Here is a 17410-nt window from a genome sequence, read left to right on the forward strand (position 1 = left end):
TGCACCTGCTAGTAGGTGTGGTTATGGCCACCCACATAATTAACCCTCCTGCAAATTTCCTGCCACAGGTCATCACACTGCTGGGCATGCTGTGGCACATGGCTGAACAATACCTCATAGTTGTCATGGAGGTACGGTATGAGGACATCATCCTCCAAGCTGCTATATGCTGACAGGCGTGATCGAGGCATTATCTGGAAGACATAATGATGGAGACAGGTCACAGTGTCTCAGATGCACAGGGTTACAGCTGCACACACGTGTATTAAATCTAGTACATATGAACAGTTATCTTTGACAATCGTCATGACACTGACATGAATGACATGTTTGTGTCACACACATGTAACACCCGTTGTGCATGGGATATTATCACCATATATGTGTATCACCTCACTACATTGCTCATACTCCACGTGAATGCTGTCTTGATGTGGACATGTCTGTTTGCCTGTACTGGTGTTCTTACCTATCAGCACATGCCTGGATGTGTCCACAGGAATGCTGTTGACCTTGATGCTGTGTATATGTCACATATCAACACATACACTGCCTTAACGGACATGAGCGGTGACAATGCAGTCATGCGCATGGGAACCTTTACATGCATGTGTTTTTCCATATACATCTACACGGCACTATACAGCAGTTCAGCATCCTACCACTTATCGCCGGTGTTGCACATGTGATACACATGGGACAATGGCTAGCCGGATGGTATTCACAGGGATGGTTATCAACAATAGCATGTACGGACAAGGACATGCAGTTGTGTGTATGCCCTGGGACATGTATGGCCATAGGATGTGACGTCTTTTAGCTGTATCCTACAGCCATTTTGCCACTGCCAGGTGCATCAGTGCCACATTACACATCCAGACAGTTAATGATACATCTACCATGCGGTCATCGCACCATGTATGACAGAGATGACATGTGCAGCTTTGATTGACAGGGTTGCATGGTATTGCAGGAGTATGTAACATGTATGGCACAGGGATCTGTCCAGCATGTGGCGATCCTTGTAGTAGGCAGTTGGCTGTCCATGACGTATGTCTTTCAGATCAGGATATGTACGTGTAGCATGTCCAACATCAGTGTTGCACATGTCTTTATGCAGGGTAGCCAGCATGCTGCATAGTGGAGGTGAGGCTTGTGTAGGCTGGTGTCGCCCATCCACGCATGGCCAATACCCCTTAAAGGTGATTGGTGATCCGATATTGGTCCCCTGGGTGCTGAGTATGGCTGTCCAATGGTCTCCATGCTCATGGATGACACCCTGTCATTACTTGGGTTGCCTCGTATGACTACCTAATATGCCTGGAGACGTCACCAGCTCAGGGAGGTAAACTGCACAGCACCATCCCTTACACACAGTGTCCATAATGTTGACTGCTGCCTAGGTGGTACGTAATGGGTACAGGGCTATTAACCTAGCAGTGACAATGCAATAAGCAGCTGTCAGATTGTGCGCATATGTCACGCACCTCACCCACAAAGGCCATTCTGTATGTTGTCCACAACACTGAGACAGCTATTGCTCCTAGGTCATGGCCATTCACATCCTTACATACGCAGATGCCTCCCATTTGTCTGGGTGGTATGGGCTACAATGAGGGGGGAGTACAAAACATTAACCCTGTTTTACTGTAGCTGCCACTGCTGTGGTATGCACATGTCACTCAGACACCTTTTGTAGTGTTGCTTCTGTCAACAGGCCACTGATAGAACACTCCTGTGACATACATAGGTACATCTAGTATACTCAGTGTAGGTGGAATGCAGTATGGGTGATGATGTCCTATGACCTGTCACAGCTATGCTATGCAGTGTGGAATCATCCATACTGCCATCTACATCTGTACTGCTAACATCTACGTCGATTAAGGTTCATGGACTTGCAGACCATACTCAGCAGGGTAATAGTGCAGTGCCTCCCATAATGACTGGCATCTCCACTTTGTGGGTTGTGCTGACTGTTGCTGTGCTCCATTCTGTGTTTTCACAGACTGACATGAACCCATGTTTTACATGGCAGTGTATGTGTAGAGCTGACTGTGTTGCCATATGTGTATGATATGACCATGGATGTGGACAGGTCACATGCAGCCTGAATGCACCTTGTACCATCATAAGTATGGTTACAGGGTTTCTGTAGTGTTCATGAATACGTGCTTGTATACATGACATATATCTTGCGGAGAACATATGATTTTATTGTATTTACATTTTATTACATATTAAGTAATATAAAAGTTAATTCTTCTTATTGTACATGAAACACAAGTTTATATATATATTCACACGAATATGTTTCAATCAATTCTGCTATGGTATATCTTTAAGTTTTTAAAAGCATATTGGCACCAAAAAAGTCATTTAAGTGTTCGTGAACAGTTGGTTAATGAGTTCTGATGAAACCCAGTGTTAATGGGTGAAAGCGCTTAACTCTGCACTGTTACTATTACATTTTCGCATTTACGTTTTTTTATATATCTACATGTTGTTCGTGTCAGTTACGGATTAAACTTGGAACTGCTTCATTTAACTATCGCATTTTCGTGCTGTTTGAGCCTGATACGAAATAACTCTGTAGATTTTGCGTTTGGTCAGCTGCTGGTGGATGCTTGGTTATACGCTAGGATTTACATTTGGAATCCTCGTTTTTTGGGGCACTTATTGGTGTTTTCGCAGTGGATTATTACGGAGTCATCTGATTTCTTTTTTTGCTTGTGTACCTTTGGCGGAGCAGTGAGTTTATGTTATCCAACACCCTATCTGTATTGCATATTCATGCTCGGCACTTATTCAGAACATGTAAGCACTTCATGAGCTACTTACTATAGCAGTCATTCCAACTCATTTCCTACAAGTACACTGTTTGTCCTTACATTTCCAGCTTGCGTACAGTACAGTGAGACATGGCAGAATATACAGGCATGTCCAAGTGTCAATTACCAGTGTAATCGCCTGTCTATATGATGAATATGGCAAACATGAGGCAATATAGCAATTGTCTCATGTACACAGTCAATGCTCACCTCCCCTAACATACGACACTACAGCCTGTGGGAGATGCACATATGTAGCCATGCTGGGGGTAATGCTGTCTCCAACCCAGACTGAACCTGTCATTCATGTGAGGATGTTAAACGTTTGCAACACACCACATTCATCACATAGTCTCACTAGACCTCCACCACCACAGGCCACACATAGTAAGACTACAACATTTGCGGAGCCTCTCCATACTGTCTGTGTAGGCAACAGAGGCAGCCCCCATCACCAAACACAACACCAATTACTTATAGCCCACAGACTCATCTGTGCCCGTCAACTACAGCCAATAGGGTGTTATAACATACCCAACACACTAGTCATAGGTGACTCTGTAGGCGGTCACACTGATGTCCCACTCAGCAGTCTACACAAGGCGATAGTCACTTTCATCTGGCTGTCGGGTAACAGAATCCACAACATAACCTATGCACTCATGTCACTCCTCACCAGGTACAATGTGACTGTCATTCTCCATGTTAGTGTGAATGCCCTGAGATGTAACTTCCTGGACTACATGTACACGGACATGCCATAGCTCTCCGATCTTGTAGCCCAGGAAGGTATCACCCATGCCCTGGGAAGCATTCCGCATTCATCCAGACTGATACCACTGTACAACGACTGAATGTTTCACCTCAACAGTTGCCTATGCTTCTGCTGTCATTCCACAGGCATTCAGTATCTGTCTGCTTTGAATGACAAGGTCGACAAAACACGATGCTTTGGCACAGATGACCTGCACCTGTCGACCCTGGGATTACAGATAACACCTAAGGCTCTTGCTGCTCCTAAACTGCCTGTCTTGGACACGTTTCCAATAACATATTCACCACCAGAATGGGAACAGGCAAGCAAAACCGGAGGGTAATGTTACTCAGTGCTTGACATCTTTATCTGTAACGCACTCAGGCGAGGCACTCCTTATAATGGACCACTTTGATATCTCTGCAGTGACTGGGACCTGCTTCTAAGCTCCAGAGAGCACCCCTGCACTGACAGGTTATACGCAGACCACACCTTTCAGTCATGTAACCAGGACCGGGACACCCATGGCAGAGGCGTGTTCATATTTCACATGGATGTACACACCTCCAGGCTGGTTGCTTAGCACAATGCATCAGAGGTAATCCATGTGCAAATAACTGTGGCCAGAACTTCTGTACACATTCTAACTTGCTACGGATTCCACACCATACCCCACGGTTAACGGCCCTCATTTCTTGGTGTAATGGACAGTAGGGTTTAGACAGGAACTACTGATGTGAGACTAACACTACCCCACATGTAACTGGGATACCTACTCATGTACCGACACAGTAGGCCAATGCTTTCTGGGAGTCATAACCTGCAATCGGCTGGATCAACCTGCACACACCACCACCATGCCCAACAATATCCTGGACATGGACATTATCAACATGTGACTGGTGTTCCACACCTGGGGTTATCCCCTCGTTGGTCATTTCCGAACGTATGTAATCACCCTTGTTATCCACATCCCGGCAGCACACCCTTCATGGAATACACAATACAATATTTCTACAAGGCCAACTTCAGACTTCTTATGACAGCGGTAGTAAACGTCATGACACCCGTGCAGATGGACAATATAGTTAGAAATGCTGACACATACACAACTGCACTTCATTAGCACTTACACGACTGCATGGATCACGCTATCCCAAACTGAGCCATGATGGTACCCACCCGATAACGGACAGCACTCAGGGGGACCAGTTCCATGGACATAATGTACAACAAAGGGAGGAAGCTGTTGCAAAGTGGAGTACAACCCCATGGGTGGGGTAGCTCCATGATCAGCCTCAGTGGGAATCCCAGATCCCTTATCACATCCTCCAAAGCTAGCTTCATAAACATTACTGCGACACATTCCAAGGACTACCACAAAGAGTTATGGAGGCATGTCAGTACTCCCGATGGCAATACCCACAGCTTCTCTGACATATGACGGTTAGGCAGTAACATTACAGCACCGACTGATATTGGCAACATCCTGGCAGATAGGTACAATGCTAACTTTACAACCCTCTCACACCCTACAGGGCCCAAATCTATACAGGGACAATGCAGAGTCCCTGGGGTCACAACTATGCAGTTCTATACAGGGACAATGCAGAGTCCCTGCAGTCACAACTATGCAGTTCAAACCTGCACTCTGTAAGGCCTGGAACACAGACTCCATGTGACCGTCCATCATCCCAGGCTGCAATTTACACAAACCTCAGAATGACATGGCTCCCCACTTGGCCACCGCATTCACTACTAGCCTTGTATCAGGCATTGTGGCCCCTGAATGGTGCACAGCAACAGTTATCACACTCCACACAGGTGGCACCACAATGGACCAGAGGGGCTATTGCCTTATACGCCTGATGGGACTGTTCTGCAAGGCTATGGGGCACATCATCATGAAGTCATTCACAGAGACATTGGTGGGCTCCAAACCTTTGATACCACCCTGGTTGGATTTGTTAGGGCCAGGCCATGGCTCCTACACCTGGTGGACTCCTTTGATACAGTTACTAAGGTAGTAGATGATGATAAGGAGGTCCACACAGCCTACCTTGTCCTCTCATTACCTTTCAGCTCCGTTCTCCATTCTGGTATTGACAACATACACATCCACCTGCACATCGGCCCCTACGTCTCGAGATGTTATGCATAGTGGCTCACGGATAGGACCCACACAGTGAGGGTAGCATACTGTAGTACCTACTGTAATTCAGGTACAATTGGCATACCCCAGTCCTCGGTCATAGGGCCCCTCATGTTCGGTATATGCTTCCCTGAGGTACAGGCTAGCACAGACGGACTTTCCCTGAATAGGTTTCCGGACGACTGCAAACAAGGAGCCATGATTGATTCACCAGCTGATACAGACAACCTCCATAAGGGTATCACTGTGACGGATAGCTGGTGTCGATAAAATGGCCTCAAGCTGCATGACACAAGGTGCATAGACATCCCCTTTGGATGACTGCAATCACCCACTGACTATCACATAGGTGGTAGTCCCCTACATACATGAGACATTATATGGGATCTTAGTACACACGTATATAGCACCCACTCCTTTGATAACCATATTGCCAATGTGGCGTGGATATCCTTCTACGTGGCCAACCTTATCTGTGATGGGTTTGTAGCTGGAACAAAGGCACCCATTGTACCTCTATACTCCTGACGTATGAAACACGCTCAAGGGTGCAACACCCCTTTTGGGGTGTACCTTACGGAACAGCAACGGCTTTAAATACCACAACAAGGGTATTATTGACCTCCAAATGATGACGTATGCAGCAGAACTACAGACACCACAACTGTACACATTTGCATACTGCATACTCAGAAGTGACCTCTGCTGAACATACAAAGCCCATGTCCACAACAATATCGATGGATATACTCCACATAGGCAACTTAAGCAAAGGCCACTGAGAGCAACATGCTCAGGGATATGTACCCAAATGCATCGATGAGTGGGATGTGCTTGAGGGATACATTCCTGCACCAGACACTCACCATGCTTTGGAACATGATTCCTATGTACATCAAGCAGGGACCCTCACTAGCACTCTTCATGGGATACCTCGATGGGTGGATGGAAGACAGACATGTACGCCAGGAATCACTGCAGTGGCTGTACTGTACACAGGTGCAGGTAACAACTGTCTCTGCTGTTCACAGGCACAGGACACTACTCTAGGAAGGTGCTGCCAGTCAAGACACTGTAGTTGGGCATACAAAAGGACTTGGCCAGACAGCATAGTACTTAACTATGAACCTGTGAAGCTATTACATGTCCTTTGTGCATGGGGAATTGAGTAGCTCTCCCATTTCAATTAGCTATCATGCTGTTACACTGTCCCGTGACTGCAAGCCATATGTATCCTGTTATTGTGTATTGTACATGCCAATAGACATACCTTCTGTTTGCATGATATCATAGTATTGCTATGTAAAATATCTGACATATCTACCTACAATACTGTACATTACACATATTTTAAACATTTATCCCATAATGCAAAGCATAATTGCACAGCGGGACCACCTTAGGCATGTTATTCTCGTTATATGACCATACATATGCCTGCTGTAACAGTATATCAACATATACTATCCCCTGTTATGGCACGTACTTGTTGGACAAACCCTACCACTGATGGTGGCTGGTGTGGAATTGTTGTGTTGAAAGCCCTTATGTAGCATCCCTTGTAGTGTATGAGATGTTTACCTTGTGGACCACAGCAGGACACACACAATTTCTACAAGCGTTACTATGCTCAACAAGACATCACTACATAATACCTTTTCCCACTTTATGCATTGCGTACACTTTAATTAATACAGACCAGGCACTACATACAGTTACAGTAACATACTGAATGTTCAACATACCTTGTTAGCGTTCCAAGTCTTTCTAGATATCTGTCTTACTCCTTTCCTGTTTAAACGGTTCTATGGTATAAGCATATGGTTTGAATGTATGGCAAGCCATCCTTTTATATGTAGATACCTGTAACATGTGGTATCCTGCCACCAATTGGTGTTCATGAGTAAATTATTACATGCACATCAGCTGTGCATCTACTCCATTTGCCAATTACGCGGCAACAGTGGGTTATAATTGAATACTCCACTTGGGCATTGGCCTTTTGCCCTACCTTCGAGGGAGACGGCCTGTATGTGTTTTGTTGTGAGGAATTGCAACTGCTATTTGGAGAAACACGGATATTTTGGATTCATGTTCCCCGTGGATTGTGTGTGACGGCTAGTGTATGTGGTTCTACATGTCATTGTAGCGGTTATCTCAACCGTCTGATACGGGCCTATTGCAAACAAAACCTGTAACGTCACCGTCTGTTCCATTATACATCAGCAATGATTTCACATGGTGCCATTACAAGTGTTTCTCTCACAAGGTATGTTAACACTTCTGCAGATGTCATTGAGTGAGTCGATGTTTGTGAAGTTATTACAGTCTGCATTGCAATTGTTTCGGGTGTGGGGGAGATGTAGGTGGGTGTACATAGCATATACAGGTTTGTGGGGACTGCATTTATACATATTCCATATGTGTGTGTGGGCTCCTTCCCTAATTGCAGACCTATCATTTAGTACACTATGGTTGTTGCAGGCTTATTCATTGAGCCATTGTTAATTGGTTCCTATATAGTATGCAGGTGAGGTGAATACTTCAATCCCTCCGGAAATACATCAATATGTAAGGGTATGTTACTACATGAAAGCTGTCTCGTGTATGTCTGTCACAGATATTTGCACTCATCGCAGATGTGTTGGTGACTGAACCTCTTTGGCTTGGGTTGCCACCCTTTCAAATGGCCATAGTGAGACATTTGCAGGACACACATCGGTGTTTAGCGGCCGACACATACCCACGGTCATTACACAGGATAGAACGTATGTTTATCCTAAATACATCCTTATTCTTATAGCACTTTAGCTACTTATCATGTTTCTTGTAACATTTACGTATTTTAGATACAGGAATAACTATTTAATGCAACTATTACATAATATATGGGACATAATTATGTCCTACAATCTCGGACATTTGCCCTTTTTAATATTTGTTGTCAGGACACAACTGCCCAAGGAGGGACTGTCCCTCTCAAAGTGGGACAGGTGGTGACTGTATGCCTACAGCCTGCTATGACCACACCTACCATCATAATCTACCTCTGAGTTAGCACTTACAGACACGATGCAAACACACACACACACATTACAGTCCCACGGAAACGCACATGGCACCCTCAACACACACACTTACACAGACTACAGCAGCAATCACAAACACACTTGAACACAGTACCTACCTGGACTGCAGCACCAGCAGCGCTAACTAAATGTCCCTTAACATCGTGATAATATTACTCGCGGTTCTAGTGTTCCGGTACTGTGGTCTTTCGGTCTGTAAGCCTCGTGATTACACGTGTCGGTATGTAACACATTCGGTAGTTGGCAGTATCCTATTTACTTGTACCTCCATGGTTGTGTACATGTCGTTAACCTAGCTATATATTTGCAGATATAGGTGAATCCGTATATATTGACATATATCTCTCTATCACCCTTTCTATCTCTATTTTATATATATATATATATATATATATATATATATATATATATATAGAGAGAGAGAGAGAGGGAGTGGACACACCTTTCGTTATATACATGGCGGTGTTTACTGTTTCCTGAACTCCGCACATTTGTATTTTAACCTGTCACAATACACACCTGCCATTGGTACTTCTCGGGTAGCTTAGTGGTAGGTGATTGTGTACATGGTTGCATGTTCTACTCCTGGCAGTGGTTGTTTTACCGTTGAGAGCAGGCACTATTAGTACAGGGGTGAATCATGCTGGTTTCACCTGTTCTGGACATCGTTGACCGTGATCTGCATGATATTCAGCAAAACTTAGCCCTGTTTCACGCATATCCGTATAGTCATGTTTAAACGATGCTGACCAGCACTTGCCAACGCATAAACCCGCTAACATGTGTTAAACCTGCTCTGATGACCTGCGTGCAACATCCATAATTCGTGGCTTCGGGATTACGTAACAGCCCTTGCAGGACGTGGAACCGGGAACATACATGACAGTCAGTACCTTTACCACTTGGGCATCTGGGATTTGTACAAGTGTTATGGTGTTTCGTATGTGGACTGTACTATGGCTCTTCCTCCATACTGCAATCAAATGTGTCACTCAGTTAGTTTACATATGGATGAGACCTATTAATGGTATGTCCAAGTGATGTTTAATGGATGTGCTCCAGCATTGGGAATCTATGTCACAGTGAGCCACACACTATAATGTGCTACAGCTTCACACAACCATATGTGGAGCATGCTAGAGTGACAGATACCTGTCATGAGTACTCCCCATGCTTTGGCACTACATCCCTGATTACATTATATGGAGCCCCTCATTAATACACCAGGGAATCGATGCAGAGTGTGTGGGGAACAGTGGTTACACACATGGATCCTGCAATTGGCTCTGCTCCACTGAGGGACAGTTGTTTAATCGATGGGATGGCGACAGCAGACACTGTTTGCCTTGGCTGATGAATGGCCTCTGACAATCGATCATGTACCTACCAATGTACCTAGGAAGCTATACATACAGTATTGACATATGCTGTTAGGTTCGTGTACTGTTCAGGTGTTGACTTTCCTTGTTCCAATAGCTGTTGTGTGTGCAATGATTGAGGGCTGCCTATGTAAGATTCACACAGTAGGCCACCTATACATTACAGTTTACAGGTGGTCATGTGTGTGCCATCCAGTTTACTGTGTGTGCAGGTGAAGAAGTGTGTCAGTCTGTAGGGGTCTACACTGTCAGTGTATGTGCTATACGTTCCCTCTTTGCCAAGGTGTGGGCATATTGGGCATGCCTCCGTCTGCCTACTGGGGCTGGCACAGGGTGTTCGTGGTCTGAATCCCTCTGTGCCTGTGATGGCCTTGGCAATTGCGGTGGGCTGTGAGGGCTTTCACCATTATGTCCCTGCTGCAGCTGTTTCCGCAGGATCATATTATGTAGCATGGCACATACTATGAAGATGCGGGCACACATGCCTGGAGAGTACTGCAAGGCTCCACCAGATATATCCAAGCAATGGAACCATGATTTCAGCATCCCAAACACATGCTCTATGATGATTCTGGTTTGTGTGTGTGTGCCTCATTATGGCGTTCTTGCATGGGTATGTGTGCATTTCTGATGGGCGTCATCATCCACATCTCAAATGCATAGCCAGCATCCCCCACAAGGTGGCCATATGGGATGTCCCCCCTGACAAATACCTGATACAGCTGTGAGGCATGCCAGATGTGGGAGTCATGGTGGCTTCCAGGGCTGCCAGCACACACATCCGTGATAATGCCCTGAGCATTGCACATGACCTGGCAGTTGATGGAGTGGTATCCCTTGCGGTTTATGTAGTGCCTACCATGCACACCGGGTGGTGACTTGATATGTATGTGCGTGCAGTCTATCGCACCCAGTTCCTCCGGGTAGTGTGCCACATGGTGGAAGAGATGCATATTACTGGCCAACTCCTCCTGAGTTCAGGGGAAGTATATATGCTCATTGGCATGTGGTAACATGGCATCCAGGAACTGGTGGAGTACTCTGGATGCTGATGCCTGTGAGATCCCCATGATATCTCCAGTTGGCCTTTGAAAAGTACCTGTGGCTAGCATTCTCAAGCTTACACATACCTTCGTGTCCACTGGGATGGATTCCTCTCTGTTGTTTCTTGATCTCAGGCATGGCCGGCCCAGCTCAACTATTTGCTGTAAGATGTCCCTGTCCACCCTGTAATGCTCTACTATCTCCAGATCATGTAGCCCCTGGTAGGTTACCCTTGGTCTGACCACTTTTCTCCTCCTCCGGGGCCTGCGGTGGTTGTCAGGATCATCCTCCACAACACCTTCAGTCTCCAACACATGGTAATGAATCACAGCTATGGCAGCTCCCAACAAGTACATTGTAAAAGTTCCCCATCTGTTTACCCTGATGGTGCAGTGTTTGGGAATACACAGGTGTGTGTGAGGTGCCTTCACACTTTATACTATTGTGCTTTGAACACTGATGATGCCATAGGGTGTGTATGTACAACCGGAGCTGCAGGGTATCTTATGTGTTTTACCACAGGTACTGCTATTGTGGTGCCTTTGGTGTTGAATTACATTTAGCTGCCGTGGATTACCTCTTGCCCTTCCCTTAGCATTTCTTAATGTTTCCTCTCCCATTTTCTGGCATGCATCCAGCAGCCTGCTTTCTTTTGTATATTCCAAGACCTGGCTTATCTTGCGAAATGTGTTCTATGGCCGATCTTCTGCAGTTTGCTTTGCTCTGCAGTGACAGTACTCTTATCTTTGCAATCTGACACCTACACTATCCTGTTCTGCAGGTTGCTGCTAGCAGCCTTGTTAGCTGCCGTCAATTGCCCACTGTGAGTTAATAGGTGTTAATTGCTCAGTTGTACTCCAATTACCCTACTGCGGCATTTCCTTATTTTCTTCCCCTAACCTTCCTGTTTGAGCTGTGGTGTGTGGCGCGTGTGTCCGCTTACTGGGTTTTAGGCACATTTTCATCCACGTAAACATGTGCTTTTGGGCACCATGTGTGCTCTCAGCTAAACAATGCTATACCTTCATCCCCACCCCTATCCTGCGTCTTTGCTTAGCAATGGGCAGGCCGGATTTGCATTGCTCCAATGTGCTTACAGCTACAGTGACACACCCCACTGCTGATGATGTCATGTATGCCTCCAGACTACTCCTCGGTGTTGTAGCGCTGCGCCGTATGATACATCCTTACTCCGGCGGGACGTTTGCAATTCACTATTACTTGCCCCATTTGCATGGCATTGACTACTAATTCATAGTCACCACACCGATCACTGTCACAGACCCTTAGCAACCCTTGCAGCTTGGTTGTGGTGTACCATGCATATAATTGCCTATTATGGTGAAACCATGATTTGTATTACATTGCGATTTTATGACATTTGTATATATTTTCCCTGTGTTTCCATTTGCGCACACATGCCCCGCAGTTGTACTTTGCGTTACTGTGGACATGACATTAAATGTTATTTTTTAGGTGTTGTGCATCTTTTATTATGCCATTGGCTGTATATTTAGCCATTTGCATATGTTAACTTTGTAATACATGAGTCTGGTCCGCTTTCATAGCTCTGATGTTCTGTTTGGCAAAATGTAAACCGTTTGTTTTGGTTTACATTTCTGTAGGTTTATGCTACGCCTGCACCACTTCATGAATTGCTATGTACCTTCATTTGCATGCTGCAGTACTGCGCAAGGGGTGATTAACATACCTGAGCCGAGGGCTGCGCAGATCTGGCGTACGCTGGTAGTGCAAGTGGAATTGGATCGTACCTGAATCGCTCAGCGGCCATATTTGGCATTATACCGCCTACGCTACGCCTGTGCCTGGCGCAAACTTCATGAATCCCGGAGAATGTTTATGGCCACATTTGGAAAAATCAATTAAGTTGATCATGCTAATAATGACTGGGAATGCATAGTGATTGTATAGACAGTATACTGTGAATAATTCAGTGTAAGGCAAAAAGAAGTTATAAAACTGATACTCTGAACATCATGGACAAAATGACTCTTTAGTAACTGTATGTCAAAGCATATTTATTGTTTCTTCATTGAGTACTTTTAAAAAATATGAACGCCACTAAAGACCATTTTAAGTGTCAACCTATCACACAATTATGGTGTCACTAGTTAAGCCTCATTTTTATCCAAACTTCTAAAAACAATAAAATGTTTATAATAACCATTATAAACACATTTATATGTCTTAAATAATCTTAACTTAAAGTTTAAGTTCCCTTTCTTTTAAAATTAGTTTCAAAGATACAGTCATTCAAGCTTGGGTATGTGTATCTCCAATTCAATAACCTAATTATAGTCCTGCATTCCAGTATGTAATTCATAAAATCACCTGCACTCATAATAGCCATTTGCAAAACTTAAAATCTAATACACTGATTGACATTCAATGTTTGAATGTTATTTAAACCAAAGGTTAGAAAGGTCACAAAGACAAACCATTTTGTAAAAAGTACAAGAAAGACTAGTTAAGCTTAAAGTCGTCACTGTGTAATACCTTAAACATCATGTAGTGAAGGCCCATTGGGCATATACAAAGGGAAAAAAAAAATTAGATCCTGCACTGGTGAGATCAGGTGTACCTCAGGAATATATGTTTGGACCTTTATTGTTTAATATTGTTTTTGCCTCTATTCCACATAATGATCATTGTTGGTTGGATAAGTGCGCCAATAATTGTGACTGACTAATGGAAGCAAACAGTAACATTTTGATAAAGTAAAAATATAATAGAATCCTGATATTTCTTATTTGATAACCATGTAAGAAATCCAAAGTTTACTAGAATAATGATAATATTAGCTACTAGAGTCATGAAGAGACTGATTTTGGGATATTGGAGAGATATTAAGATGGCTAAATGATATATGAAAACCATAAAAATATAATGGAGGATTGAAAGTATACCCTGGAATTACAATTGTTATGATATTGATTTAATAACAAGAACAAAACAAGAACTACTGAGTACACTACAAATATAAATATGTACATTGTTTAGTAATATGTAAAAGACAAATATAAACACAATGAAATTATTAATGCTCCTCATACATATGCTGTGGAAGGCATGCTTGCACTAACAGAACAGTTAGTATAAATCAGTAGGTTACAAAAACAATGCAAGTGCATTAATTTGGTCCTGAAGGTACAATTACAGTTATTTGGAGAAGGAGGAAAATGTATGAAGCAAATGAAAGCTATTGGGGAAAGAATTCTAAGTAGTGGGAATTAGGTACAAGAAAGTGCTGTTGTTACATCCTAGAAAGAAAAGGGGGAGTGCTCAGGGTGAGAACATTGGAAAAAAAGATCTAAGAGATATAAAAGAATGTTGACACCCCAAAGTCCAGTAGGTCACCCGGTGACTGTTTGCAGCAAGCAGCACACAAGCAGGTTTTTGCAAAAAGCAGCTTTAATGTCAAAAAAAAAACACAAAAAGAAAGAAGAATGAATGCAACATATAGGCAAGAGATCTAAGAGATATAGAATACTATTTTAGAGTAGCAAGCTAGAACAGGGCCTTACTGTCGTCCATGAAAAGGAGTTATATGAGAGCATGGCAAAGAAGGGCATGAGCTGAAATGAATTCAGAGTCATCTTACCTCCTGGATTGCAAATGATTAATGAAGTTTCTTGATGACTCCAACAGTGAAGAGATTAATGTTATTGTTTAAGTGCTTGATGTTTTCATATGTTTTAAGGAGATGAAGCCAGTGAGGGGTAATGAGTCCTCAAGGGTGGGTAGAAATACATTTCTACCAATTGCAGGCCTACCCCCATTTGGTTAGGAGGTCACTAATGCTATTACAAACATAGAACAATTGAACTGAATTTTGTTTCCACTGTTTTGGATGTGACTTCAAAGCATCTGTGCAACCCATTAAAATGAATGGGCCATTACAGTATAAGTAGTGTTGCCCCTGGATGTAAGAAATGGTACTCTAGGCAGTACATGGTGGGAAGCCTAACTGTCTGCAGTACCAGTTTACATACATTGTTAGAGCTGTACAGCAGGGCAAGGGGAGCCATTGGTGGGGTGGAGGACAGCATGCATGCATTTATGGTAGGTGTTTTATGGAGTGGTTTTACATTTATGAGTAAAATACAAAGCCAAGAGGAGATTAAACTTTTCAGCCAAGAGATGACTGGATTGCAAGACGTAAGATCAGCATCAGATGGGCATGACTAATATATAATTTAAGAAAATAACTCCAAATCAAGAGAGAGAGTTGGTGACAGTCTACACAACAGTTTAAGTACGAACCCCAAACACTGAAATACAAAATCTTTAGTGTTTTTGGGCTGTGCTTTGTTAGAGCAGCCCTATATCATGCACCCCCTGTCATGACAGAAGTGGGAAATGGAGAAATGACTGCATGATAGAGTTTTAACCTGCTACACATGCATTCTCAGGTCTAACATACTGGTGGTGGTGTGGTGCGCCCCAGTTTTAAGGACTTGCAGTAGCACCTGTAGATCAGTACTAATTCCTCTGGCAGGCTAAATGCCTGCAGTGCCAGACCTAGAGCTGTGCTTGATTGTCTCCTTCTAGTAAACCTGTCTTGTCATTTGTTAGATTACATGAGAGATTGTTAATGAGGTTCATTAATGTAGAATGCTAGTGAATTTCATTACCTGCTCTTATTGTTGTGGATATTGTGCAAACTTGTGACATTGGCTTAGTATTGGGTAATGTAGGGAGTAATCCACCCCTGAGTATGATGTTATACTGAGGGAAGAAAGAATAGCTGGAATTTAGTATTAGGGCAGCTTTCCAAGATGACAAAGACTCTCCTGTATGCTGCTCTTTGGTACTTTTTGGAATCTGACCCTAGTAGACATCCATCTTATCAGATGTTAAAGAAAACTTTCTTCATTATTTTTAATAAAGATTCTTAACCAATTCTCTTTCTGCCAAATTTCCCATATTTACACTAAACGTTAATATTCAAGTCATTAATAGTAGCCGGTGTACCAGACACAATTCCCTAGTTTCAGAACATTGTTTTGTGCCCATTCCACTGGAATCACCCTCACCATTCTTGTTTGTGTCCACTTCCCCCTTCCTACATAAGTATCCTCTATCCTTAATCTCACACCTATACATCATATCCAAAGATACATAGCATGCCTCATGAATTCAAGACATAGGCTGAAATCAAATCAATACTTCAATATCAGTAATAATGAAATGCAGCTTATTTCATCTTTTATTTTCTCTTTTTTCCTCTAGACAAGCTGGTTTTAATTCACATCCATATGTAATGCCTGAATTTTGGTCTCTGACTGGTACAATCCGCCTGTGTCTAGTCCTTGAAATTATAAAATGCCTTTTTGTTTTTTAAAATAATGCAGATAGTCCCTTCCTGTTCCCCTTGCTCTCATTCAGTTCTGCATTATTATACTCATCACTCCACATAATTTTCATCCACAGTTATTGCCTGGAATAGTACCTTTCTTGATCTGAATCCAGACATCTCTCCACCTAGATCACATTTGACCCAGAACAGTTATTTGAGCTTTCCAGTGTCAGTTCATTTCAATGTATAACTCAGGCCACACACATGGCTTGGCATTCATATATTTCTGTATCAGTAAATATCCACAACCAAAAAATTAAAACCAGCAAATAGGATAAACACTCCGTTAATACAACTGAATATAAAAACTGTAATGGCACAAAAATAAAAACTAACTAGCCAGTACACGGCAAGGGTAATACTTAATTATAAACAATCTGGTAAGCGCTTTCACAAAGGCAATCCTTGCTTCTTCAGAGTTTATTTTTACCACTTATTTTCATAAAATGGGGGTATAAAGAAAAAGTGGGTTAAAAAGTTATCTGATTTCATAGACTTTGACCAAAGTTTGAATTATGCTCCTCTCTTTACAGAATGCCATGACTATGGAGTTATAGCATTCATAGAAAGACAACCATTTATTTTACAGGTCAGAATGTTCTGAGTGGTGTAGAAGCTTAGCTTACAAATCAGATTTTTATTTTATTTATTTATTTATTTTATTTTACATTTGAATACCAGTAAAGTTCAACTGGACGCAAGTCGTTTTTCAGTGGATGCCTTGTGGAAAAGTTCCATGCTTATGAACAACAGTTGTTACAATAAATGAAAGCATTCATAA

Source organism: Protopterus annectens, chromosome 2.part0, assembly GCF_019279795.1.
Source record: "Protopterus annectens isolate FY-2018-M chromosome 2.part0, PAN1.0, whole genome shotgun sequence".
Classification (NCBI taxonomy): domain Eukaryota; kingdom Metazoa; phylum Chordata; order Ceratodontiformes; family Protopteridae; genus Protopterus; species Protopterus annectens.